This window comes from Ochotona curzoniae, unplaced genomic scaffold (assembly GCF_017591425.1).
Source record: "Ochotona curzoniae isolate NIBS_2020 unplaced genomic scaffold, NIBS_Ocur_1.0 scaffold_4701, whole genome shotgun sequence".
In the NCBI taxonomy this organism is placed as follows: Eukaryota; Metazoa; Chordata; class Mammalia; order Lagomorpha; family Ochotonidae; genus Ochotona; species Ochotona curzoniae.
The window spans coordinates 22092340-22119058 of NW_024467122.1; positions in this window are offsets into that span (position 1 = coordinate 22092340).

A 26719-nucleotide genomic window follows, 5' to 3' on the forward strand; every position below is an offset into this window, starting at 1 on the left:
TCCTTTTTTTCCACAAAAATAAATTTTCGAAAATATTGTTTGGAATAATGCTACCTAATAGAACTTTACATAATGATGGAAATAAAAAGAGCTTGGATACTGCTTGATTTCAAGAGCTTTTGAAAGCAAAAAAAAAAGTCTATAAAATCAAATACTGGTATTTACATGGTAATTTTTATAGATCACTTCCTCTTGGAAATGAACACTTCATATGTGTTTTCATTTTCTGGTTCATCAATACATTGTACTTATGTTTGTCTTGCAGCTGGTAATATTTGTGTTTTTTTGCAAACAGTTTTCTGTACTTATTCTTTTACTTATTCCTTGTATCTTATTTTATTCAGTTCTTATTGTCTTTTTTTTTTTTTACTTCCAGTCTAGCTCCCTGCTAATATGCCTAGGACAGAAAGGGAAAGTGGCAGAAATGTCCCTTTTGGGGAGGGAGGTGACCCAGTTGGACTTCCTCACACCCGGTTTGGCATGATGCAACCCAGACCATTGTGACCATTTGGGGGGTGAACCAGCAGATGAAAAATTTTCTCTCTCTCTCTCATCTGGTGAATAAGACCTTAAAAAAATGAGTAACTGTAACATTTGTCAGCACAGCCTCAGAGGAAGAAAGAATGCAGATTTGAGACAGGCCTAAAGATTTCAACAAAAATGACAAGTAGTATTCTGTATCTATACAGTATTTAAATTAGGCAGCTTTAAAAACAAACCTTGAGGCTCTCAGTGCCGTGGCCTAGCAGCTAAAATCCTCACCTTGCACACACCAGGATCCCATATGAGTGCTGGTTCTAATCCCAGCAGCCCTGCTTCCCATCCAGCTCCCTGCCTGTGCCCTGGGAAAGCAGTGGAGGACAGCCCAGAGCCTTGGGATCCTGCACCCATGTGGGACACCCGGAAGAGGCTCTGGGCTTCTGGCTTTGGATCAGCTCAGCTCGGCTGTTGTGGCTGATTGGGGAGTGAATCATTAGATGGAAGATCACCCTCTCTGTCTCTCCTCCTCTCTGTATATCTGACTTTCCGATAAAAATAAATCTTAAGGAAGAAAAAAGCACTCTGTAAAAAAAAAAAAGAAGTTATGTTTCCATTTGAAAGTCAGGTATATATTGTGTATTTTGTAGCATCAGTGTAGGAAGCATTTTCTATGATTATCAAATGTTCTTACATTAGTCTTATATTTCAGAAGACAAAGCTTTTTCAGTGTTACACAGAGCAGGACACACACACACACACACACACACACACACACACACACACACACACAGCTTCCATGTCCTGTTCACTGCACCAAAAGTTGGCAAGGGGCAGGGCTGGGCCAGGTCAAAGCCACGAGTATCTTCCAGGTCTCCATGTGGGTTGCAGGAGTCCAAGCGCCTTGCTATCTTTGGCTGGTTTTCCCAGTCCGTTAGTAAGAAGGTATACTGGGAGAGAACTGCCAACAGTCCAGTCAGTTCTTCCATAGGATGCAGCACTACAGGTGGTGGCTTATGCTGCATCGCCATGGCGCCCTGGCACCTGCATATCTGCTCTTATAATTATCAAAGGGAAAGTAATTACATCGGGATGTGAATTAACATCTACAATCACTTACATTTTCAGCAACAGCATCGGGCATTGGTTTTTATTTTGTTACGTGGAAGATTGTCTCCCAACCATTTCTACCAACCAATCCCACGTCTGCCTTGCACATTTTCTAAAGTTTCATCTCAATAACTTCAGATTTAAATCAGCATTGTTAACTAGTCTCATAACAGTGGTCATGAATGAAGCAATAAAATACAGATTGCCAAAAAATGATTAAAATAGCCTGAGATATTTACATATAAATATAGAAGAGCCACTATACCATTTAGGTGAATTACTGATTTTGAAATGTACAGTGTTGTTATTTTTGTGTTTTTATTAAAAGATCATGAGGGCAATGTAAGGTGTTCAATTTTAGATTTTAATGGATGCCATATACACACAATTTTAGAGTTCCTTCCAGAAAATTTCCTCTTTGGATAAATTTATCTGAAAAAGCTCATTACTCGTACAAACCTATTTCTTGGATAGCTAAGATATAAAGTAGTTTAAATTTGCTTTATGGGGGGATTTATCTTAGTAAGGATAAAAGTTTTTTCAGCATTTCTAAAATTAGTAATGAGAAATGAATTTATATATCACTTTGTGTCTGCCAACATTTGTTTCCAGCTCTTAAACAAAAGCGCATTCAAAATGACCCAGAAATGCCCAGAAAATGTCCATTAAAATAGATTTTTTTAAAATCTAGGCTTATTGATAATGAAAACATGTAAAATACATATATTTCATTTAGAGGGCTGCATTTTTCCCTATAAGGGATGTCCTTAATGCTTTCTTTAAATAAGAGATGCCTAACTTTTTTACATGGAAAACTAGATAAAAATCCTTAGCACGGAGAGAGAGGAATATTTGGGGTTTCTAATCATGTGTTCCAATCTTTTAAGAGATTCAAGTTACATTTCTATATTAAAGATTACATAAGGATTTTTTGGTGTGTATTTTAAAGATTTATTTATTCATTTAAAAATCAAAATTACCAAGAGGGAGGGAATGTGTGACAGGGGCCCAAATGACTGGGCCACCTTCTACTGCTTTCCCAAAGCCTTTAAAAGGGAATTTGATTGAAACTGAATCCGCCGGGATAGAGACAAAAAGATAACATAATGCTGGAATCCTTAGGTCTTTTGAATTTACAAACCACAATAAATTATCTTTATGATATTTGCTCCAGGACAGCTAATTCCAAAACTGAAAAACTGGCATCCTCAATTCATTTTTCAGGGTCCCTATTTAGAGTTTTATTCTCTGGCAGTTTGGTTTGGCAAAAAGCTTTCAAGACTGTACCATGGGCCAGCCACAGAGCATAATAGGAAAAGCTACTATGGGGGTTTTACCAAATTAACAAGAACAGCTATCTTCCTTGACAGATTGCTCTGTTTAATTATAGCTGTTGGGGATTGAGTCAGCTGCTTGAGCAACAGGAAAAATCAGAGGATCATTAATATGGTCTATTAATTTCTGTCATAAGAAGCTGCATCTCTGATTGCACATGTGGGGTGGCATAGCATTTTCCAAAATAATGGCCTTTGACACTCTTATGGGCGGTTTTTAAATCCTTTTGGTTATTTTTAAGGGACAAGAAAACGGATGAGTTTGGCAAAATGCACACTTAGTTAAAATGCATCAGATAGAAAATTATCTTGGAAAATAATTTTTAGGCTGAAAATGTTTTTAAAAGAAAATAGATCAATTGCATCACTACCTTATATACTAAAACTATTACTTGCTCCACTACATAATACATCAACCAGACATTAACATTCACCTCCCTATGGCCATTTTTAAAATAGATGTCTTGTAGATATTAAAAGGAAATACAATGTACAAAAGAGAAATAAAATAAAAGTCCCTCTACTGTCTGGATTTCAGAGGGATGTCAGAACTGCCCTAGTTAGAGATAACAGTCTCTAAAAATGTATTTTCAGGGGTAGTGTTTCCGGAGCAGCAAGCTAATTTGCAGCTTGTGTTGTGTGCGTTCCCTATCCGAGTGACTGGCTCAAGTCCTTGGCTTCTGCCCCCACTACTTAGAACCCAGCTTTCAGCCAGCACCTGTCCTCAGATAGCTGATAATCTCTCAGGTGTTTGAGTTCCGGCTGCTCTCAGAGGAGACTGTGGAGCTGTAAGCTCCTGGCATCAACCTGACTCGTTCCTGGCTATTGTCAACCTTAAGGGAGTAAATCTATAAAAACCATCCTTCTCTTTCCTCCCTCTCTCTCACACTTATTCTCTAACTCTCTCAAATACAAAGAGAGATAATGATTCTCAGAAAAAAAAATATGCAAATGGAAATACACTTGTGAGGGGAAAAGCATCTGTTACATAACAGGAAATTCAGTGGCACTCCAGGTGTGAAACTTCGTATTTGATGGTATGGTAGGTTATTAAAAAGTAGACTTAAAAACAACCAGTTACCTACCTTAGTAATGCGTAGGAATACTCTTAGTATGGGTATACTCTCTACTGCCATCTTAGCAACCACAACTCACTTCTTTATAGGCTCTCAAAAATGTGCAAAGAAAGTATCTAAATGTAATTAATGGTAAAAGGGAAAGCTATCAAATTTGTCTACTGACAGATTCTCTTCAGAAATCCTGTAACAAAAAGATGCTCTGTGAAAATCCTTAGCATGCAATTTAGAAAAAAAATGCTGTTTTTGCAATTCTAATGTTAAAACTGAGAGATATTGTAAAGAATTTATGAAGATAAAAGAAAATGTAAAAGTTCATGGTATCAATGGCTCTCGATCTAGTGAGGGAAAAAGCACAGAGTACTTGGAGCCTGAAGACCTTATCGTCCTTGAATTCTAATGCAGCTAAAATAATTTTCAGGTAGCAGAGTAAAACTTTGTTTTTATCACAATGATTTTTGATAGCTCCAATTTTTAAATTATAAGGAAAATACTTTAGTACAATTCAAAGTTCACAAGAGTAATGGTTTATTTGTGAGAAATAGCATTTTAAATGTTTTATAGATATTTGTAGATATTGATTCAGCAAAGCTTTATAAAATCATATTCAATGGTTTTTTTTTTTTTTTACGTATTATCTAGGGATAATGAGGTTATATAATCTGGCCAGTTTGCTTGGGCAAGAGTTGGACCTTGCTGTTTGATTATATGCTCTTCACAAATGGACATATCAAAATTCTGAGTAACCCTTATGGGAGAGTCCTCTGTCTGCTCTGGGTTTTCATGGGTTTTACATATTATTCATGGTGTTTCTAGTTACGATGGATAACCACATAAAATGAAAAGTGACTGTGTTACAGACATGGAGGCATGACATTGAGAGCACCAGGATAAAGACGAAGAAAAGCTGGCACACACACCAGTGTGTTGTAACCATGCAAGTTGGAGGACATTTGGCGAAGGGCTTGTTTGGCCCAGCAGAGGGGACTACACTTGGTACAGAACATACTTAACAGAAGGCTGGATCAGCTCAAAAGAGGCACATTGTATCTTTATGCTCTCCATAAAGCAGTCCAGTCTTCTTTAGGTACTTGTGACAATTCTTGCTGTCACTTTCTACCTAACTCTCCAAATCATTCTTGACGATTTTTTTCATCACAAATCTTGTGGCTTGTTTCTGCTTTCCGCTTTCCAAATCCTTTCCAATCCAACCCCTCTGTTCACCCAGGATATGGGTCTGTCTTCCCTATCCACTACCAATACGTGTGCTTTAGCCTTACTGTTTACTATTCAGCTTACTCAGAAACCGCCCAACTGGCTACCTGGATTCTTTGCTTTTCATCTTCCAAACTCTTCTCCAAATATCTCACCTCCCCCGCAAAAAAGAAAAAAACCTTTATAAAACAAAATTTTAGCTGTCATTTCTACCTTCTACAGAATTAAGTGCAGTTTCAATGCCAAGTCACACAAAAGCATCTCAATCAAAATTTGATCTTTCAAAATTCTAAGATCATACATGAGCTACTGACCATCTGCATTTTTCCATTTTTTCCTGTAAATAGTTAGCAACAATATCACTTTCCTTACATTATTTTTATTCAGGTTGCTGAGTTCACAATCACTGTATGTTTTTGTCTTTAATGGGTTTGGGATGAAGTTTGTCCATGAAATTATAGATAAGTTAAACTCTTTTGAAAAACAAAATGGATGAGACTATGAGTAGATCATGTTATCGTTTCGATAAGGAGCACTTTTTAAAGTATACCTTTACAGGAAATGGTTGGAATTACTAATATAGTTTAAAGAGTAAAAACTGCATCAAATGAAAGTGACTTTCATTGTAAGTAGAAGAAAATAACTGTAGAGTACATGGTTTTAGTCAATTGCAAGACTTTGAGATTAAATAATGAAATTTTTGTAGTTCTGCAGGCTGGGTGTCTGAGATCAGGAGACCTAGCATTGTGCTGTTCTAATGAGGTCCTTTCATAGGTTACACAAACGGGTTTAAGTGCTGTCAGATTTCTTTCATATGGACACAAATCCCACTTATAAATGTTTAAACCTTATGCCACAAAATAGCTCCTAAGGACACACTTGTTACTAACTTTTAAACTAGGTTAGGATTTCAACATGTGAATGATAGGAGGACCAAAAAGTAAGTCCACAATAGAAATTTGAAGAAAAAAAATGTTGGTGTTGTGAATTAAGTGCATTTTGATACAGGGCATGATATTTTTTTAAGTGATTTATTTGATGTCAGTGGTAGCGATGAATCTATGACAAAGACAGGGTAACAATAGGCATCTTATTCTCATAACTACCTTTCCTTATGAAGATCTCATATGGATTTCCCCCAAATCATGTTTGTTTTCTCCATATATTTTGCCTAAAGGAAGTCAGTGGCTTGGGGTTCGGACCATAAACATAAATAATTGATTCTTGAAAGTTCTAAGCTTGGTCTCTGGGGATTTGGCTAAAGAAAATTAACAGTTTAGAAACTATTCCATTCTTAGCCTGCTATCAAGTCATGATTTGGAGTTAACAAGGCCATATGGGAATGTTGATGTTAACGGTTTACAGTCTAATTTAGTGGTGCCTTATGAAATATTTAAAAATAAAATGAAACCCCTGAAGGGATGAGCATGACCGTGTTCCTCTCTGAGTAGTTACTGACAAAGGGTGAACTCTGCTGGACTGAAAAAGGTCAGTAAACAGAAGTAAATATCCTAAGAATGAACAAAATGTTAGGACATTGTTGTGGCAGTTCTGATGAAAATCATAAGTAATATCACTTGAGACAGTGCCATTCAGGGCAGCCTATTTCTTCAATCTGTGTTATTCTTACTGCTGAAGAATGTTCTGGATTCTAATATATATGTTATTATGTGGGTATTACTGAAGAAACAACAATATGGTGCAATAGTTAGGAAAATATTATTGAATCACAGGAAATGGAACTTATATGTACCAGGTCAGTATGAGTCATATTTTGTTTGGGGAAACATATTACTTAACATGTGAGATGATTGTCTGGATGCATATATGGATTATTTGGAACACTTCACTTATGGGGTGGCTTTATTCTTCATTTCTGATGACTACAGTGCAGCAAGAAGAACAAAATGGCTTTCGAGGCAAAGTCCTAAAAGATCACACAGAATCGCTTTAGCTCTCTCTCAGGAGGTTTACCATGGAAGTCCAGTCACTGCACTGAGGAAGCCAGGGCAAAACGGAAGAGCCACGTGTGCATGTTCCAGCCAGCAATGCTGGTGTGAAGTCTCAGACTGCAGTTGGCAGTTAGTAACTGGACAGGGGGAGAGGAGGAACCTTGACCTGACGCCATTCCCAACCAACATCTGCTTCCAATCGAGAATTATCCAGCTGATACCCAGTAATCACCCAGAATGGCATGTTAGTGTGAAAATTGACTTACACCACCAAAGTGGGATAATTTATAATAGATTATTAGAATATTTTTATGAGCTGTGGCTTTTCTCAAGTTAAAATAATGTCTGCTTGAAAAGGTTGTGTTGAGAACACTGGGAGCAACAATGTCATACTAATGCCCATGTGGGTGTCCGGGGAAGATCTTGGTTGCCCATTTCCAAACCAGCTTCTTGTAAAAAAAAAAAAAAAAAGAGAGAGAGAGAGAAAGAGAGAAAGAGAGAGGGAACTCAGCAGGTGGTGACTCAATTGCTTAGGCTCCTGTCACTCAGATGAGAGGTGGGAATAATATTCAAATTTTCTGGATAGGGCCTGGCCCAATCTCATATGCTGTGGCCATTTGTGGTCATTTGTGGAGTGAACACATGCATGGAATCTCTCTCTTTCACTGTGACTTTTAATGAAATAATTTTTAAAAGTTTGCTTTGAGAAATGTGAGAGTTTGTCCTAAAGACAATGGCATGTCAGCTTTGATATTGTGTACCATCTTAAGTAGTTTGTGTGGGAAAACATAATAGGAAATTTTTTGCACAAGTTGTGACAAGACTATGTTTAATGCTCCTAGAGATAAATGTAAAATCATTTAAAAGTGATATATCCTTTCTGACACTTTATCCTCATTTTTGATAAATACTACTTAATTATTTTAATTTTTATCACATGTTTATATGATATGCACACAGATACATGCGCACGAGACCCTAATTATTGAAAAAAATAAAAACGTGCAGGAAAGCTACATGTTGAATGTATAACAGACTTAAATTGTAGACCATTGGAGGCTATTGGCATATACCTTTGGTTTATCTCTATTTCTAAATGGTGTACTCATTTATTTGAAAGTCAGAGTGGCAGAGTGGGAGATGGAGAGCTATAGACACAGGTCATCCATCGGCTGGTTCACTCCCTGAGGTGTGGGAGTCAGGATCCTGGAAGTGGAGTATGGTCTGAAATGGGAATGCCAGCATTACAGGGGCAGGCTAACTTACTGTCCCAGAGTTTTTCTTGATAATATAAGCACCTGAAATTCATAACCTTATTCTAGTTTCTAGTATGTTATAGAGGTAGGCTAGCAAGATCTGGGAAGCAGTAACACGTGGGAAGAAGCATTACTGCCATGTTTGTTTAAGGTTCCCCTTCTCCATGTGGGAGTCATTGCAGAACCACAGGTTTTTGGCATTTACAATTCAGGGAAATAGCCTGGTGAATTACCGACTACATCAGGCGTTATTATTAATGCTATCACCTGAGAAATGATTAAAAATGATGATTTTCAGGCCCTTATGCATACCTACAAAAGAGAATCAATAGTTTTGTGTGCTGTCTACTCACATTCTTTTTTGACAAATGCTGTTAAATGTTTGAGCTTTGTATCTTCAACTGAAGAAAAAAAAATCCAGTCTCCTTAGTAAGATTGTACTATTTTGAAATTAAGTGGCATTTGTTAGCCCAATGAAAAGACTCTAAGCTGCTGTAACTTGTTTGAGTCTCACTATTACGAATGTTTGTTTGCTAGCCAATCACTTGTTATCACTTTGGCCATGCCAACGGGATATTGTGGGATAGTCACATTAAACAGCAATTACTTTCACCTGGAAAATAAATTTCATGTTACACAACCAAAAATTCATAAAACCAGGAAAACACTTCTCATTTTATATTTAAATGTTGTTGTGAACCTCCAATTTATATGATACCTTTCCAGACCCTAGGAACAAAACAATAAATACGAAAAATAGATATTTGTACTTCATTTCATTATCATCTTATATTGAACAGTAAGACTTCTTTTTCCTGTATGTAAGAGTGTATTTTCTAAGTGACACCATCAGTAATCCAAACCTATGCTAATAATAGGGACAAGTACCCTTATATGTTTACTATTTTCTTCTAAGTTTCTGCATGATCATAAATCAAAATTTTGGGAGACCTGAAATACTGCTACCTGAGAAGATTCATCAAAATATAACCATGTATGTAGAACCGTAAAAATAATGACATCCAGAGAAGGTCATGGTCTCCGTCTGCCTGGGCTGCTCTTGAAAATATCACAGACTGAGTTGTGTAAACAGCAGAAATTTATTTCTTGCAGTTGTGAAGGCTGCCGAGTCCAAGATCAAGGTAAAGAGAGGCCCAGTGCTTGGGGAAAGTACCCGCCCCGTGGCTGGTAAGCAGTCCCCTTCCAGCTGCGTGGAAGGTGGCTCTTCCCCAGTGTGTGCTCCTGCAAACTAACGCAGTGCTTTCCCTTTTCTTTACAAAGGCATCAGTCCCATCATGAGGGCTCCACCCTCCTGATCTCATCTAAACCTAGGATTTTTTCAAAGACTCAGTCCCCATCTATGAAAGCTTGCAAGCTGGGGATTCAGTTTAAGAATTTTAAGGAGAACCCAGCATCCAGCCCCTAACAGTCACATCGCATTCTGATGCACTTTGTGAATACGGGTCTGCAGTGATTCCTATCTATTGTGGAATGTGAAAACCTCATTCTTAACAATTTAATCCGGAGGATGGTGGATGAATTTGCAAAATGTTATTTATGCCTCACCACCTCTTCTGATTGGAGTAGTTATTTACAAAATGTGTCTGAATTCTGTATGGCTGTTGTGAACTGTGATTCAACAAAAATTCATCCCACTATAATTTAGCAATCTATACATTCGAGTCAGGAATCAAACCCTGGGAAGCACTTGTGATAATATATAGCAGATAAAGAACATTTACCACTAAGTCAAATTGATAATTGTAACCTTGTCCTTCCTTGGAAGCAGGTATTTTCCTATGGTGTCAGTTAAGATTCCTACATCTCAAGTGTGCACAACATACGATAATAACTTGGAGGGTCTTTAAAACTCAGGATGCTCTGGGTAAATGCCATTTTATTTATGAACCTCCATTTTTGCCTCATGAAACAATTTGTGAGGATCTGTAAGCAGTGATTTTAGCGTTCTGTTCACATTCTCTTCATTTCCTTCTTTTGGGCTCATGCCGTTTGATTTGAGGCTGATATCCGTATTACATTTAATGTTTTTTTCTAAAGCTCTTCTTTTGGTTAAGAAAATAATCCATTAGCTATTTCTGGCTTTAAGATATTAGCAATCGTTTCCTTATTCAGTTGCAAATATTAAATAGAAGTGATTCATGGAGACAATCTAGACATTTGATGTTTGGTCGCACATTTTAAATTGGGAGAAATTCAGGAAACTGGAGGACAATTTCCAAGTTCACAGTCTTTAAATAATTATAACTTGCTCCAAAGTCTCACAAGAAATTTAAAAAAAAAAAAAGGAACAAGAAGGAAAATATCCAGCAAGTCTCCAACGAAGAGTCTTAATGTCTCTGGAGAAACACAAATGGAAACAAGGTATTAATGCCAGCAAACCCATTCTTTTCTCTCTTTTTTAAAAAAAATTTATTTATCTATTTATTTATTTGAAAGTCAGATATATAGAGAGGAGGAAAGACAGGAGGATCTTCTGCCTGCTGATTTATTCCCCAGGTGGCCGCAAGGCCGGAGCTGAGCTGATCTGAGACTTGAGCCAGTAGTGAGGAGCTTTTTCCAGGTCTCCTACATGGGCACAGGGTCCTAGTGCTTTGGGCTGACCTTGACTGCTTTCCCAGGCCACAAGCTGGATGGGAAGTGGGGCCACCTGGACACAAACCGGCACACACATGGGATCCTAGGGCGTGCAACGTGAAGACTTTAGCTGCGAGGCAACTGCTCTGGGCCCGAACACATTCATTTTAATGTGTTAATCCTTCCAATTTGTGAAATTGGGTAGATACTTCCAACTTTGAAAAGTGAAACATTTCCGCTTGACTCTGATATTTCATGGTCTAGAATGTTCCTATCATCTGTTGCAGTCACATGTTAAGATCATCTCCAGCTCCTCAAGCTCTGTCCATTTCCTAAGCAGTCCTCTTGCCATATTCTGCCTCCCTGGTTACTGAACTAAGCCCATGGTCACCTGTATTCAGCTTGCTAAAGTGAAAGTCCTTTTCCACTTTTATCTTCCATGGCCATTGTACATCCTTTCACACAGTACTTTTTAATCTCTTTCAGAAACTACTGTGATTCTCATCCTTTTTTGTCTACTTTTCAAAGCTACTTTATTTATATTCACTCCTATTAATTCCTTGTCTTGCATTCCTACTTTTTTTTTCATTTCTAGGGTTTTATATTTAGTTCTGTTCTTAGTAGTTCTTTTTTACGCATAAATTCTGTTTCAATAGTTTTGTCCTTTTACATTATTTCAATTCTATACCTTAAAAATGAATTTTGACAGCTTTCATCTTCAGTATATGTACCCTGTAAGAAAATGGAATTCCATGGTCTTAGTAGTGAATACTCAATAATTTTATCATGACTTTTTCCTAACAAAACTTTCCACAGCTTTCAAGACCTGCCACAAACCTCAACACTTTCAGAAAGCCACTCTTCACTAAATATTACTATTTGCAAAATCTCTGGAAACTGAATTACTTCTATAAGCCTTGTTTCCACTTTCCCATCGCCTCTGGAAACAGATATCATGAACTGTGCTAGAAACTTTACATTTTGCAATGAATATTCATTGCACTCCTCATAGCGACGTGTCCCTGGAAAGATCTTTCCCTTTATAGATGCAGACTTTTAAGCATAGTCATAAATCAACATTCTCAGAACGCAATCTATAAAATGCTACCGACAATGCTACGTGAGAGAGTAAAATGGAACTTTCAAAAACTCTTACCTAAGCAATAGTGTGAATTATAGGAATTAGTTAGTCAGTTAAATAGCAAAGACAAAAGGAGGCAGACATGGTTAGAGGATTAGTTCCATGTAGAGAAATAAGGTCCAGTTTGTGATGCAAACATGGTGTTCAGAGTACATTGACGTAGCATGAGCAAGCACTAGGAGTGAACCAAGGAAACAAGGACAAGAATTTTACTGAAAAAATGTATTCATATGTATATGCCTATATATATCACAAACACACACACGTATATTTATCCTACTTTTTTATTGCAAAGTCAGATAGAGAGAGAAAGGAGGAGAGGAAGGTCTTCTGTCAGATGATCCCCTCTCCAAGTGACCACAATGGTCGGAACTGAGATGATCTGAAGCCAGAAGTCAGGAGCTCTTCTGAGTCTCCCTCATGGGTGCAGGGTCCCAAGGCTTTGGGCCATCCTTGACTGCTTTCCCAGGCCACAAGCAGGGAACTGGATGGAAAGTGGGGCTTCTGGGATTAGAACCAGCGCCTGTATGGGATCCTGGTGTGTGCAAGTCAAGGACTTTAGCTGCCGGGCCATGGCGCCAGGCCCAGAAAAATACACTCTGTGTCACAACCCAAAGTTTTATTTTTGGAGTAAAGCAAAAAAATACTCTCCTGAAGACATCTGAAAACCCAGGACAGTGGGACAGGACCTTTGAACACGTGCATACACATTCATGTAATTAAACAGGAGATGGATTTGCATGTCTTTTGTGATGATTGGTTGGAAGTGCCATGTTGAGTAAGGGGCACTCTGATATCTTTCAGATACTCACGTACAATCAATATCTCAACAGGCAATGAGCCCAGGCCCTTATTCCTGAAACTCATGTGATTTATGTTACCTTTAATTAAAATTGGATTGCCTCAGGTGTGTCTGTGAAGGTGTCTTCAAAGCTTTGGGTTTGAGAGTGAGTGGACTGAGTGAGGAAGACCATGGGCAGGCACCCTCATACAGCTAACTTAAGAGGAGGCCAAGTGTTGAGCCCTGTTTCGAGGCAGGAGTGCGACTATTCTCTAGATCTTGACGTCCAGGGACTTTTCCTAGCAGGCTCCACATCTCTTAGTTGTTTGGCCTGAGACTGGGGGCTGTTTTTGTTTCTGAGCTTGCTCTATTTGAGCCAAAACATGTTCCTGATTTCATGCAGAAGACTTAACCTCAAAAACAGGGTAAGTTCGGGTTGTTTTTTTTTTTTTTTCTTTGATAAATTCTTTGTTACTCCTCTCCTTATACGTTCTTACGCTACCGCTTCTTTTTTTCCCTGGAGAACTCGGAGCAAAACAACTTTGAAATATCAAGAGGAAACAAGACGGGTGGTAGTTTGAAATTCTGTTGATAGTTTTTAATAAGTCTGTGACACTATGAAGGAATCAACTGGAAGGATACACACAGAGTGGAATCTAGATGAAAGTGATACTAGGATGAGCATGGAGGGATGGATTGATTTTACCTTCCATGTTGCTTTTTTTTTTTTTTTAAGTAACTCAACTTGTGACAGAAAATAGAAAGAGAAGAGTGGGAAGGACTTGGTAAAGATATAGAGACTTTTGAGATAATTGAGACAAACCGTCAACATTTATAAGTCTTTTGCTTGTGGAGAGCTTGAGAAAGCTTCTGGTACGTTTTTGCACCTGCGTTTTCAAGCCAGGCTTAATGCCTGCTTAAGCCAGGTTAAAGTCCTCACTCTATCTCCAGAGCTTTAACTCTTAATTAGCTGATGCTGGGAACTGTTTGTGGTTTTCAGACTTCAAACAGCATTTTCTAAATGACCAGATAGCCCCTGGTAAGCTTTTTCTGACAACATGCTGTGCCGTAGCACATTACCATGGCGAAACCAGGAAGAGGGAGGCATAAACATGCCTCTGAATGTGTCTAAGATGACAGATCCACAACAGAATTTACTTACTCTAGTCTATGCTTTCACTTAAAGAAAATATAGCCAATAGCTAAATATTCTAGTTATCCACATATGGAAAGAGAGATTCCAGCAGACACCACTTAGGAAGATTTGCAACTTAACTCCATGATATGAAACCTTAAGTTGCATCTGTAACACAATGAAAAAGTATGTGAAAAGTTTAGCTATTTAGCTGTAAGAGTCCCGTGACTCAATACAGTACATGGTCATGTCACATAATTAAGACCTGATATTACAGAGGATTGCAATTCACCTCTCCAATTAACTTCGCTGGCTTTTCTAACATAATATGCAAATAAGCATAATTTCATAAAAATGCTGATATGGAGCGAAAAGGAAAAGGTGAGGAAATTCTATGATCAGATACATTTAAAGCAGATTGTATACTGGATTGCATTACTGGAATCCGAATAGTGATGTTGTTACATAGCTTGCATTTAGCATTTTAAATTTGATAATGGAGTCAGCATATGTACATGAATAGAAAGTATTTTCATAGCAAATAGTAATTGGAAGCAAGAAAACCAGTATTTCAAAGGTTGAGCTAATGCTTTTTTCACATCTGGGAGAAAATGAAACCATTATAAACATTGCTCATCTGAATTGAATTTCTAAGTAAGTAGAGGAATGGATTTTTTCAGCCCTTATTTCACTTTTGGATTGTGTCACATAACCATTCAAGTTAACTCATTGTGAGCGTTTTTGTGAATATAATTATTTTAGGAATATTTTGTATATATGAGTTGAAAGTGTAACTGGTGAGCTAAGATCTTAAGATGGAGTTGATTATCCATATTTAAAATCATTTATTTTTTTTAGAGAAGTATTAGGTTCACAGAAAATTGAAAGTACTGGTGGCTTTCTGTGTCTGTTCTTCCCAACCCGTGTCCAGCATTCCTTGTTACCAATATCCCACATCACTAGTCCGTTAGGTAGAATGCATGGAACTGTATTGCTGCATCATTGTCACTCAAATCCAGTTTACTGTTGGTATTCCCGTGACTTTAGACAAAATGTGTGAAGTCATGATTGCACCATTATAGTATCTGCTCCAAAGATCTTGTGCTCCTTTTGTGCAGCCCTCCATTTCCATTACATTTTGGCAACTAATGATTTTATTTTTTTACTTGGAACATCAGATTTACAGAAAGGAGGATGGAGAGGGATAGATCTTCTGTGCACTGCTTTACTCTCCACTTGGCTGCAACAGACAGAGCTGAGCCTTTCTAAAGCCAGGGGCCAGGAGATTCTTCCGGGTCTCCCACATGGGTACAAGGTCCCAAGGCTTTGGGCCATCCTTGACTGCTTTCCCAAGCCACAGCAGGGAGCTTGATGGGAAGTGGGGCAGCTGGGACTTGAACTGGCACCTATATGGGAAACAGTGGATACAATGCAAGGATTTGGGTACTAGGCCATTGCACCGGACCCAACTAATGCTCTTTTAATTGTTGTACATTTTTTGTCTTTTTCAATGTGTCTTATTGTTTTCAACATATAGTTTGTAGCATTTTCAAGTTGCATTCTTTTCACCTGGTAACATGCATTTAAGATTCCTCCATCATTTTGTGGCATGATAGCTCTGTTTTCTTTTTAAGTAATGAATACTATTCTGTTTTATGGTCATATTAATTTATCTGATTATGTGCTCAAAGATATTTTATGTCAGTTATGAATAAAACTGCTATGAAAATCTGCAGATTTTAACATAAATAAAAATTTTCAACTCACCTGCATGAATAACAAGATATGGCATGGTAACAGCAAATGTGGTTTTGTGAGAGACTGTCTTCCACACTGGCTGTAGTATTTTACAGTTTGCATCCTACAATAATGAGTTTCCTGTTGCTCCCTCTCTTTGCTAGAATATTCTTTTGTCCATGTTCTAGATTTAGGCCATTTTATAGGCACATAATATCTGACTGTTGCTTATTGGATTTTTTTTTTTTGGTGATGTTTGTACTCTTAGATATTCCTGTTGAAATCTAATCCTCATTACTCAATATTTGAAGTGAATCCTTAAAAAATTGGTCACAGTTCTGCCCTCATGCATGAGCTGATCCATGCATCCAATGGAAGGATTGCTGGATTACCTTGAAGATAAGTCTGCTACACAAGTGACTTTAGCTAAATTCCTCTTTCACTGATTCACTGGATGGTATTGTGCAACTACACGGTGATTGTCAACAAGGTCATTGTCAGATGTGTACCCTCAGCTCTGAACCAGTACCAGGAATCTAACTGAATATTCTTCATAATTTACTCCGTAGAAGTATGTTATTGCGGCAGAAAGCAGACTAAGACAACATGTGAGGTTGAGCACGTTTTTATATGTTTGTCATCTATGCACCCTCTTTGGTGAGGTCTCTTTTAAGATCATTGGGTATATTGTGTTGTTTTCTTAGTATTTTTAACAGCTCTTATGCATAATCACAGTCCTTTATCAGCTACATATGTGCAAACATTTCCCTTGGGAATGTATTGTGGTATACTTTTAATAATAGTAATCATTAAGATAAAACAGGTTTCAGAATAGGTCACACATCAAATTCAATCCCGTGCTGTATTTAAGAGATGAATCCAAAGAATAAGATTTTAGGAGTGACAATTAAATACGTAGCAAAGGAAAACAAACATGAGAAAAGATGGGATATTTTTGTGTGAAGTTTCATTTCCCTTACCTTTGCATTTGTGACTCCCATTTCTCTTTATGTACACTGCTGAGGTAAGCTTCTATAACCTGAAAGAACACATACGAATATACTTCTGTGGCAGTGCACTATACATGAATATTAAGGATATGATTGTTTGCTTCAGTTTCCATGACAGCTTTATACTAACTGTTTCTGTGAAATTACACATTTTCTAACATTTGTAATACATGATTTAGCAAAGAATGGTTTGTAGGCATTTTTTAACTCCTTGTGTACATGGCACTCATGTTGACAAATTTATGTAGATTTTTAGGCTAAAATAAATAATTTCATTATCTTGTTGCTTCTTCAAAGTTGTAAATAACTAAGATAGTTGACACAGGCTCTTCAATCAGAGATTAAACAGAATCAAAGATTAGACCGTGCGTGATGTGTACAAAACATGCTCAGCAGTTGATAGCACACTCTCCTAGATTTGTTTATTCAATTGTGTTACAGTATTTCTGTATCCCAATCTTTCACAAAATTGGAATGCCATGTGGTGAAGTCCTTGACGCAAATCTGTTCTTAAGCAACCTCACTGTCTTGATAAACTAATTCATTTCCATTCTGCGAAGTGCCATCTACGAACCAATTATTAGACTTGCTGGCTTCCAGTTCATTCTTCACTCTCAAACACAGGTCTCAATAAACCCTACTGCTTTTGGAACTGGGTGTTTATTAGGTACTTCAGTCTCATCATGTAGTGAATCCAACTCCTCTACTAAAACTGTCCCTCTAGCCACATCCATCATCTCTTTTGACAGTATCTTAAGCCCAGGCTTTGTGGATCAAAAATAGGGGAACTTTGTGTGTCTAATTTTCCTCTTACATGACATAACCAGGTTGTCAATACATTAGGCTGGTTGTCATTATTAAATATACTATGTGTGTTTTGTGAAAATTATTTACTGCCAGCCGTCTGAGCCATTATCTCTACTTGATTGGATAACTGAAATATGCTCCTATATCATGCTCCCATTTTTGTCTTTCTCTCCATATTTCCTATGTAATGCTGTAACTAGCATGATCATTTTACATGGGGGTCAGCTTATCTCTGTTCTCTGCCTGGAAAACTGTGGTACTTTCACTGAACTTGTGAATACATCTTCCAGCAGATCCCTGTGATACACTTTTCTCCCATTGTTCTCTGATATCATTTTCTCAATTTTCTCCCCTGTAGTTACTCTGCTTCTTAAAAAACAAATGACATTGGGAACAAGCAGTGGTAAAATATATTAATCCTCCACCTGCAGCACTGACATCCCATTTGAAATTGGGTTCAAATGTGAGCTGCTCCATATCTGATCCAACTTCCTGCTTACAGCCTGGGAAAGCAGTGGAGGATGGTTGAAATCTGCCACCCCTTCTCCCCGTACCCACATGGAAAACCATAAGAGAGGCTCTTGGCTTCCAGGTTTGGATCAGTTCAGCTATAACCATTGCCATCCATTTGGGAAGTGAACTCATAGATGGAAGACCTTAATCTGTAAAAATGTGTGTTTCAAATAAACTAAACAAACCTTTACAAATTGTCATTACTGTTTTCTCCCCAGTATATCAGTAATATTCGTGCTTTAAGGAAGTCATGCTGGTTGTGTCCTTTGACTGGAATTTTCATAGTCATCTTTCTATATACATCTCTAAGTTCCATTAAGACTTAAGTCTTAGTGAAAATAACAAGTTAGAACTATCTTGATGATGTTCCTGAAAACTGCAACTAGGTCTCCACTGGAATTTGCAAATTCCTCTGATATTAGTCTGCATTTACATTTTGCTATAGATTTTGTTTATTATGCTTTTCCATACTTAAGTATTTATCTTAGTATCTCCTGTGTAACTTTTATTTTGAATTCTTATTACATGTTTGCCTCTTTCCACTGAAGCAGAAATTTTATTTGAAAAGGGATGTTCTGCTTTTTTTGCTTCTTTTCCTAGCCTAAAGGTCCATGAAATGAATTTATTACTGAATATTTACAGAATATATTAATACAGACAAAGTTTAAATATGTTTAGATTCGTGATTCTAGATAAAATTTGTACACAAAACTATTTTTAAATTGTACTTTGTGTATACCTCTCCATCTAAAACCACTAAAGTTATTTTTCATGGGTAATTATTTACTACTCTGTAATAAACAGTAAATAGCTATTTGATTTAGTCAGACTGTTCTGTTGTTCTGATGATAATTTCCATCGCACATATGAAATCTTATTTATCCTTACATATTGATCAACATCTAAGCTGTTTTCATGTCTTGTATATTATAAATGCTGCACTGTACATGGAAAGGCACATGTCTATTCATTATTTTAATTTCAGCCCTTCTGCATTTATACTTGGAATTTTGACTTTGATTTTAATTTTGTGATTTGGTTGTAGAAACAATATACCATATTTCATAGCAGTTACACTATTTTATGTTCCCACCAACAGAGCACAAAAGTGCTAGTTTTTCTAGATTTTCATCAACACTTATATCTTGTATATTTAAGCCCTTCATTCATTTTTAGTTGGTTTATTGAGTTGTTGAAGTTCCTTATGTATTTTTAGAATTTATTATTTACTTTGAAATTTACTATATCAGATATTTTCAAATGTATCTTATCATTCTGTATATTGCATTCCACACCATTATTTTTAAAAAAATTTTTTTTCTGTCCAAGCTTGTTTGTTTGTGTATGTGTGTGTGTGTGTGTGTATATGTTTTACTGTTGTGGTGGTGGTTTTGTTGTTTAACTAAAAGGCACATATTCATTAATGAGAGCATTTTTCTAAAGGTGTGGTATGATCTCATCTCCATTGCAAAGCTTAAAACTTCTTAAGATAGATAATACATTTTTACAATGTTTTCTGTTTTTAAAGACTCTGCCAATACTTTTTTCTTGCTATCAGAACCTTAATATTATGCTTGTCTCATCTTGCTGTATTCCCTAGAGAGTGAATTTCAATTAGCCAAACCCGATGACTCCATTCCCTTGATCGTATAAACAATGTTCAGTAAACTCTATTCTGGGTACTAAAGTAGATGAATTCTATTGCTGTCTGTCTGTGGATCTTTTTCACTCTAAGTTCTGGATTTTTTTTTGTAGTGCTTATTCAAAATATGTAGAAATTAAATAAAAACAGAGAAAGTTAACATTCTTAGATATATGGTTGGCTGAATTCACATGAGGTGAGCACAGCCAGGTGCAACCATCCGTGTAAAGAATGAGAACATTAGCGATCACCTGGAGGTCAAACATCTGCTCTCTCCAGTTGCTTCCAATAGGAACTAGGCTTCTAGTGGTGTGGATTAGTCTTGAGCATAAATGGTAGACAGTACATACTTCTAGCTCTGGGGATCAATATTATGTTTGTGAGATTCATCCATGTAATGAAACCTAACAGTTCTTTATCACTTCTAATAGTTGTATTCTGTCATGTTACCATGGTATAATTTTTCTGGTCCACAATTGGAGCATTTTAGTTATTATAAAAATCATTACTAATAATGCAATTGAGCGTGTTGTTTAGAAAATACATGTGTGGGTAAGCGCTCCTTTCTTCATCATTACCTGTGATTCTGCTCTAACTTTGTATTTTCCAGCTTATTCAGATTTGAGCCACTTTTGAAGTTTAGTGTGGCACACTATATTGTGTTTGGTTTTATTTGGGGGTGGGTCGAAACACTGAAAGCTGTATCCTCTTTATTGTAGTACCTGGTAATCCTTCATTTTTCCAAAGTCAACTAATTTGAATACCCCTCTTCATCACACAAACATAACGAATGGTTTTATAATACCTTGGCTTAGTCTTTCATTCTGATTAGGAATGTTACATGTTTTGAAACTGTGTTCTAATGCTTTTTTGTTGTATCATCATTGCAGTATAATTCTGTAGCATATGTGGAACTGATTTTTGCGTAAAGTGTGAAATACCGAGTCAGATGTGATTTTTTCCATATAAACACTCAAGTTATCCAGCAACATTATCAAAAAAGACTATACATTCTCTGCTTTCTGTAGGTAATATTTTTAATCCAAATCAAGGAACAATATCTACTTTTCTATATTTATTGCTTTATATAATTTATCTCTTTATTAGTTCTGGAGTCATTCCTACATCTCCCAAGCTATAGTAATCACAATTATAAGTGCACACTTACTTTTTAAAATTCCATATAAGAGCAAGAACTTGCAGTTTTTCTTTTTGTGTCTGATTCATTTAACATAATCATACAGTTTACTAAAGTTTTTTATATATCTATAAAAATTTGCTTCATGAAACAGAGGAGTTTTTCCTATGAATACAAGAATTCTGGCTAAATTTTAAAAGTCATGACAGTGTTGTTCAACATAATGTCCTTAGGATCTGTGATGTCCTTATTTCTAATCCTGTCACTGAAAATTGGTGCTTTTGTTGGCTTGAGTTCCCTGGAAGCCAACTCTAAAAAAAGATTTATGGATAATTTTCCAACAAGATTGTATTAATGGTAATTGATGATGTTTTAACTTGAATTTAACTTGAAATTAGGGATAAAATTATTAGAAGCATTTTCCTTTCCACTAGTGACTAGCATTTATTTGTTCCTTCTACTCCAAGTTACTTCATCCATGCAGATTCTATTCTTGCAAGGGGAAATGTTACTTCACTCTTAACAAACACCAGGACTTTCTCTAGGAATGCATATAATTATTATTAACACAAGCCTGCCAAGACATTATGGTTACCATGACTGGAACTATGAGTCAGTAACTGCTGTACTGACTCCTTCTCTGGTTATCTGGGTTCTACTATTTATTAATCCACAGAGTGATTTTTGCCTTTCTTACTCCATCACTGATTCTTTTTTTAATTTACTCTATTTTTTATTATTATTTTTATTGTTATCATTTTATGATACAGTTCCATAAGCTCCTGGGATTTTCCTTATTCCAGCCCCAAAGCCCCCAGCCCCTGCCTAGTTCCTTTATATCATTACTAAAGTATAGTTCTTCATACACAGTCATATGTCCATCATTGTAGGCATGCACAATGGCAGAGTCCAGAATCCTATTGTCAAGATATAGTGAACAGTTTCATTGTAAGTCCATCTTTGTCTGGAAGTAGAAATGCATACTACATTGTATCCTCACATCTGGATGTTAGTCTCCATTCCCCAGCTACTGTACATCCCCTTAAATGAAAAGTCATAATACAAAATCAAAAAGAGAAAGAAAAGTAGAAATTTACAATGCCATGAAGTTAAATAACATGTTACTAGATACGACAGTCTCCATTACACAGCTACTATACATCCCCTTAAATGAAAAGCCACAAAAAAATCAACATCAGGAAGAAAAAAGAAATTAACAACACCATGAAGTTAAATAACATGCTACTAAATGACTAACGTGTGGCTGAAGAAATGAAAATCAAGAACCTTCTTCCAGAAAATGATGCTACTGTATAATCTATGGGTCATTGAGGAATGTAATCAGAAGTGTTTTGAAGAGATGAAACAAACAGAAAACATCAAAACCCATGTGATATATTTTCTGTTGATTTTTGTTGGTGAAATGTGTTTCTTCTAGACAACAAATAGATGGATTTTTGTTTTCAATCCAGTCTACTAATTTTCTGCTGTTTGATTGAGCTTAAGCCATTTACATTCAGGGTTAATATGTATGGGTGGTACTTTGGTCCTGTCATTTTAGGAATGGGTTGTTCATTGGTTTAGTTTTCTGTTGTCATTTTATTGGGATGTTCTTCACATTTGCCTTTGATTTTGGTGGGTGCTATTCCTCTTCTCTGTCAAGAGAACATCTTGAAGTATCCTTTGTAGGGCAGGTTTGAAAGAGGCATATTCTTTTAACTTTTCTTGACTGTGGAAGAATTTTATTTCATTTTCAAAGATGAAAGAAAGCTTTGCAAGGTATGTTATCCTAGGTCAACAATTTTTTTTCTTTTAGAAACTGGAATATGTCACTCCATTCTCTTCTTGCCTGTAGAGTTTCCCGTGAGAGGTCTCCTGTGAGTTTAATTGGCATTCCTTTATATGTCAATTGATTTTTTTTTTCACGTGCACATTTAAGGATCTTTTCCTTATGTTCAGTTGAAGAGAGCTTGATGACCATGTGTGAAGTTCACTTTTGATCAGGCCTGTTGGGAGTTCTGTGTCCCTCCTGGATCTTGTTTCCCAATTCTTTCTCTAGATTAGGGAAATTTTCCTTTATTATTTCATTTAATATATTTGTAAAACCAGTTTCTCTTTCTGCACCTTCTGAAACTCCCATAACTCTTATGTTAGGCCTCTTATTGGTGTCTTTCAATTTTTGAATACTGTTTTTGGCCTGATCCAGCTCTGCTTCCAGCTTTTTGTTTGCTTCCCCGTGATGACAGGAAATAACTCCCAATTCTGAGATTGTTTCTTCTGCTTGCTTCATTCTATTTTGGAGATTTTCCACTGTACTTTTAATTTTCTCTACTGTGTTTTAATCTCTGATATATCAGCCTTGATTTGCCTTATTGCTGCTATTTCTTGTATAAAATATTCCTTAAATACTTTGAACTCTTGTATGTGCTTCTCATTGTTGATTAGAAGCTTTAAAATAAGTTTTCTGAATTCTGTGTCCCCCATTTTCTTGATGTCTTCCTCAGTTAACTCTGAGGTTGGCATAGGGTTTTGTTCCTTTGCAGGGGAGTTTTCAGTAATATTCATTGTGCCTTTGTCTCTTCTTTTGCTCTTGTTCATTATACTTCTGTTTAGCAGAATCTTCTCCCTGGATCAGGTTTCTAAGCTGTGTCACCCACAGATCTACAGTTTAATTTTACTTATTACCATTGGCACACACCTCTTTGCTTGCAGCCAATTTTGCCACTCCCTCCAGCGAGTTCCAGGTCTGGGTACTTCTGTTAGATTTCCACAAAAAACTCCATAGCCCCAACTCCTGGCTCACCAATCTCTACCTCCTGTGATACTGTGCTGAGGCTGCACCGTTTCTGTACAAACTTTCCCATTTCCAGTTGGAGTAGGTCCCAGGATTAGGAAGACACCAGGAGTCCTGTATAGCTAGGTTGTTGGTGGTGCTGACCTTGCCAGAACCTGTTGGCCATTAGGTCTGGATATCACATGGACCTATTTTGACCTGTACAATGCCACAGTCGGTATTATTTTCCTGCAGGACCAGTGCAATCCATGGAACTCAGTGAGTTATGAGCTTAGCACATGCGCAGTTCACTGTTGTCCCCTGCAGTCCTAAAGCTTTTGTCACAGTGCACAAAATGATGCCTGGCATACCACTTCTAGAGTTCTTGATCTGCTGGTCATCAGGTCTGAGGGCTACGCATACCTGTCTTGGGTGGAACAGTTCATTGAGTCAGAAATGAGTTCATTCCCAGCTCAACGTGTGCTCAGTCCTTTCCCTTGTCTTTGCCTCCTTAGGCAAAATGGTGCCCAATTTGGCTCGCGGGGGCTGACTGGGCTGCGAAATCCATCCTGTTCTCACACTGCCTGTCTGGCTTCTGCTGCTCTGTCTCTGCTCCTAGTCAATTCAAATAGGCCAGCAGGATGGACAGTTGTCTGGGTTGAGCTCCCAAGCTCCCAGTGAAAGTCCCTTCCCACCTGGTTGCTGGTGGAGTTCCAGCTGCTGATGGAGTTCAGATTGCTATTAGCTGAATATTACTGGAATATCAGTCACTGCAACACCACACAGTTGTGTCCGCTGTCTTCCTGTCTCTGTCAGTCTCCAGGTACCCCTCTGCGGTTGTTCTGTCCTCTCCTATTTCCTGAAATGTGTCCTCTCTGCTTCATCCTGATTAAACATTTCTCCATTCGTTTAAACATGTCCTTACCCTATCCCACCATCTTGATTCTCCATCCCTGATTCTTAACAATCTCTTTTATATGACTTCCAGGATGTCAACTTACAGTAAATTTGGGAGTTTTCTTTCTTTTCCATTTTGCAATTGTAGTTCCATCTCTAAAACTCAAAGGATAATTTTTACATCATGTGCCCTCTATTTCCTCTAGAATAGTCATTCACAGCTTGTAAGTGAGAACAGGTACTCCTAATGTCATCTAAATCTATTACTACTCTCCCCCACATCTTCTCTGAGCCTGGTGATTATTAGACTCAGCCTTATTTCTGTTATTTACTTAGTTCCTTGACACTTCTCAGTTCCTAGCTCATGTTATTTCTTCTGTGCCATCATCCTACATGCCCATATTTGTCTCTCTGATGATTGCACTTAAAAATGTTTATTTAAGGATTTTCATCTATTGGAAAGTTTTGGTGAAAGAAGGGGTGAGTGTATGGGAAGACTGTTAGAGAACGGTCATTCATGCAATGGTTCAGTTACCAGGTTTTCACAATCACCATTCTCTGGGCAAAGCCAGAAGGCTGGAACTCCATCACCATCTGCCATATGAAGGGCGTAGTCCAAGCACTTGGCACCATCATCTGCTGCTTTGCATGTGTGCATTAGGAGGAATGGTGCATTGGAAATGAAGCAGTTGGGCTTGAATTTAGGCATCCCACGTGGCAACTTAACTCACTGTGCCACAAGGCTCAACTCTAATCTGTCCAAATCTGACTCCTCCATGCCTTGGATAGTTTTACGTTCAATTGGGTCATCTGTTCACATTATTTAAAGCTTATTTCCAACCAAAATCACAAATTCAAGCTCTCAGAACTTGGATTTTGATTCTTACCCAATAGCAAAGATGAAATGAAATCACATTCACAGCCTTCATACCTACTATATTTTTCTCACTACTTTTTATAACAAATTGCTAACATTTAATATATTTGTATATATATTTAGCATATTTATATATTTTTGATATTTTTATATTTGTTGCAGCTAAGTTATGTACTAATAGTGCATACCTTAATTGTAATATCTGATGAGTTTGATACATATTCTTAACAAAAGGCTTATATAAAGGTCATTCAAAAGGTTTATGGAAAAGTGAAATTGAAATATGTTTATTTCAATACAAATACAGTTTGGCATCCATGCAAATATCAGTTCTTCAAAAAATTTATGGAAGTTGCATGTCATATAAAGCAATACATCAATGTTGAAAATGTTTTGCATTGAAATAAACGTATTTCTGATTTGTGTTTAAATTCTTTTTGAAGTAGAATATTTCATTACCCGGTCACACTGCTGCCCAAGCAATTTCAATTGAATGGAAGGTAACTATGATCATTTGTTCCCAAATTACACAAATTACACACAAACGCATTGTGTTCTGATCATGTGCCATTACTTTAGTTTTCAATAGAGACTTTTATAGCTCTTCTGAATTAAGACTTGTATTTAATATTTGTATGATATCTTGAAATAATTCTGGAACACAATTTACTTCTCTAGCAGTTTATTATGTTAGAGGCTTGCTTTGAATAGAAGGAAATTTAAAAATTAAATATTAAAACTTAAAAAGAAAAAATCACCTTGGGTTCAACGAGTACTTTCTATTTTCCATTTCAAATATTTTTGCTCACTCTTTCAGTAAATTCATAAGGCCAAACAGAAAAGCCGTGTTGCTCTTGGCTGACAGACTTGCTGGAGCATATTAATTAATATGTTAAATTTCTATGCAGAGCTCTCTTCATTTCCATGTTAATTTCTCATCAACGTAGTGTCACAACCCTCTTTCCACCCTCCTCTTTGTCACAGGGCATTCTCCATTCTTCCCTTCTTTCCAATATTTTCTCTAATATCTTAATTTTGTTATTTTTAGTGAATAAATTCAGGTCCATATTTCCACTGAATTCTGTTCATTTGCAACAACTAGTCATCTTCACAATTTTTCTGTTATGGATTGCAACATATATGGAATACCTTCCTATTGTAATTGATCCAAGAAAAGTATCAGGTATCTAATGTTAATTCTTGGCTCATCAGAGAAAAAAATCATAGACCAGTATTCTAGGAAGTCAAATCAC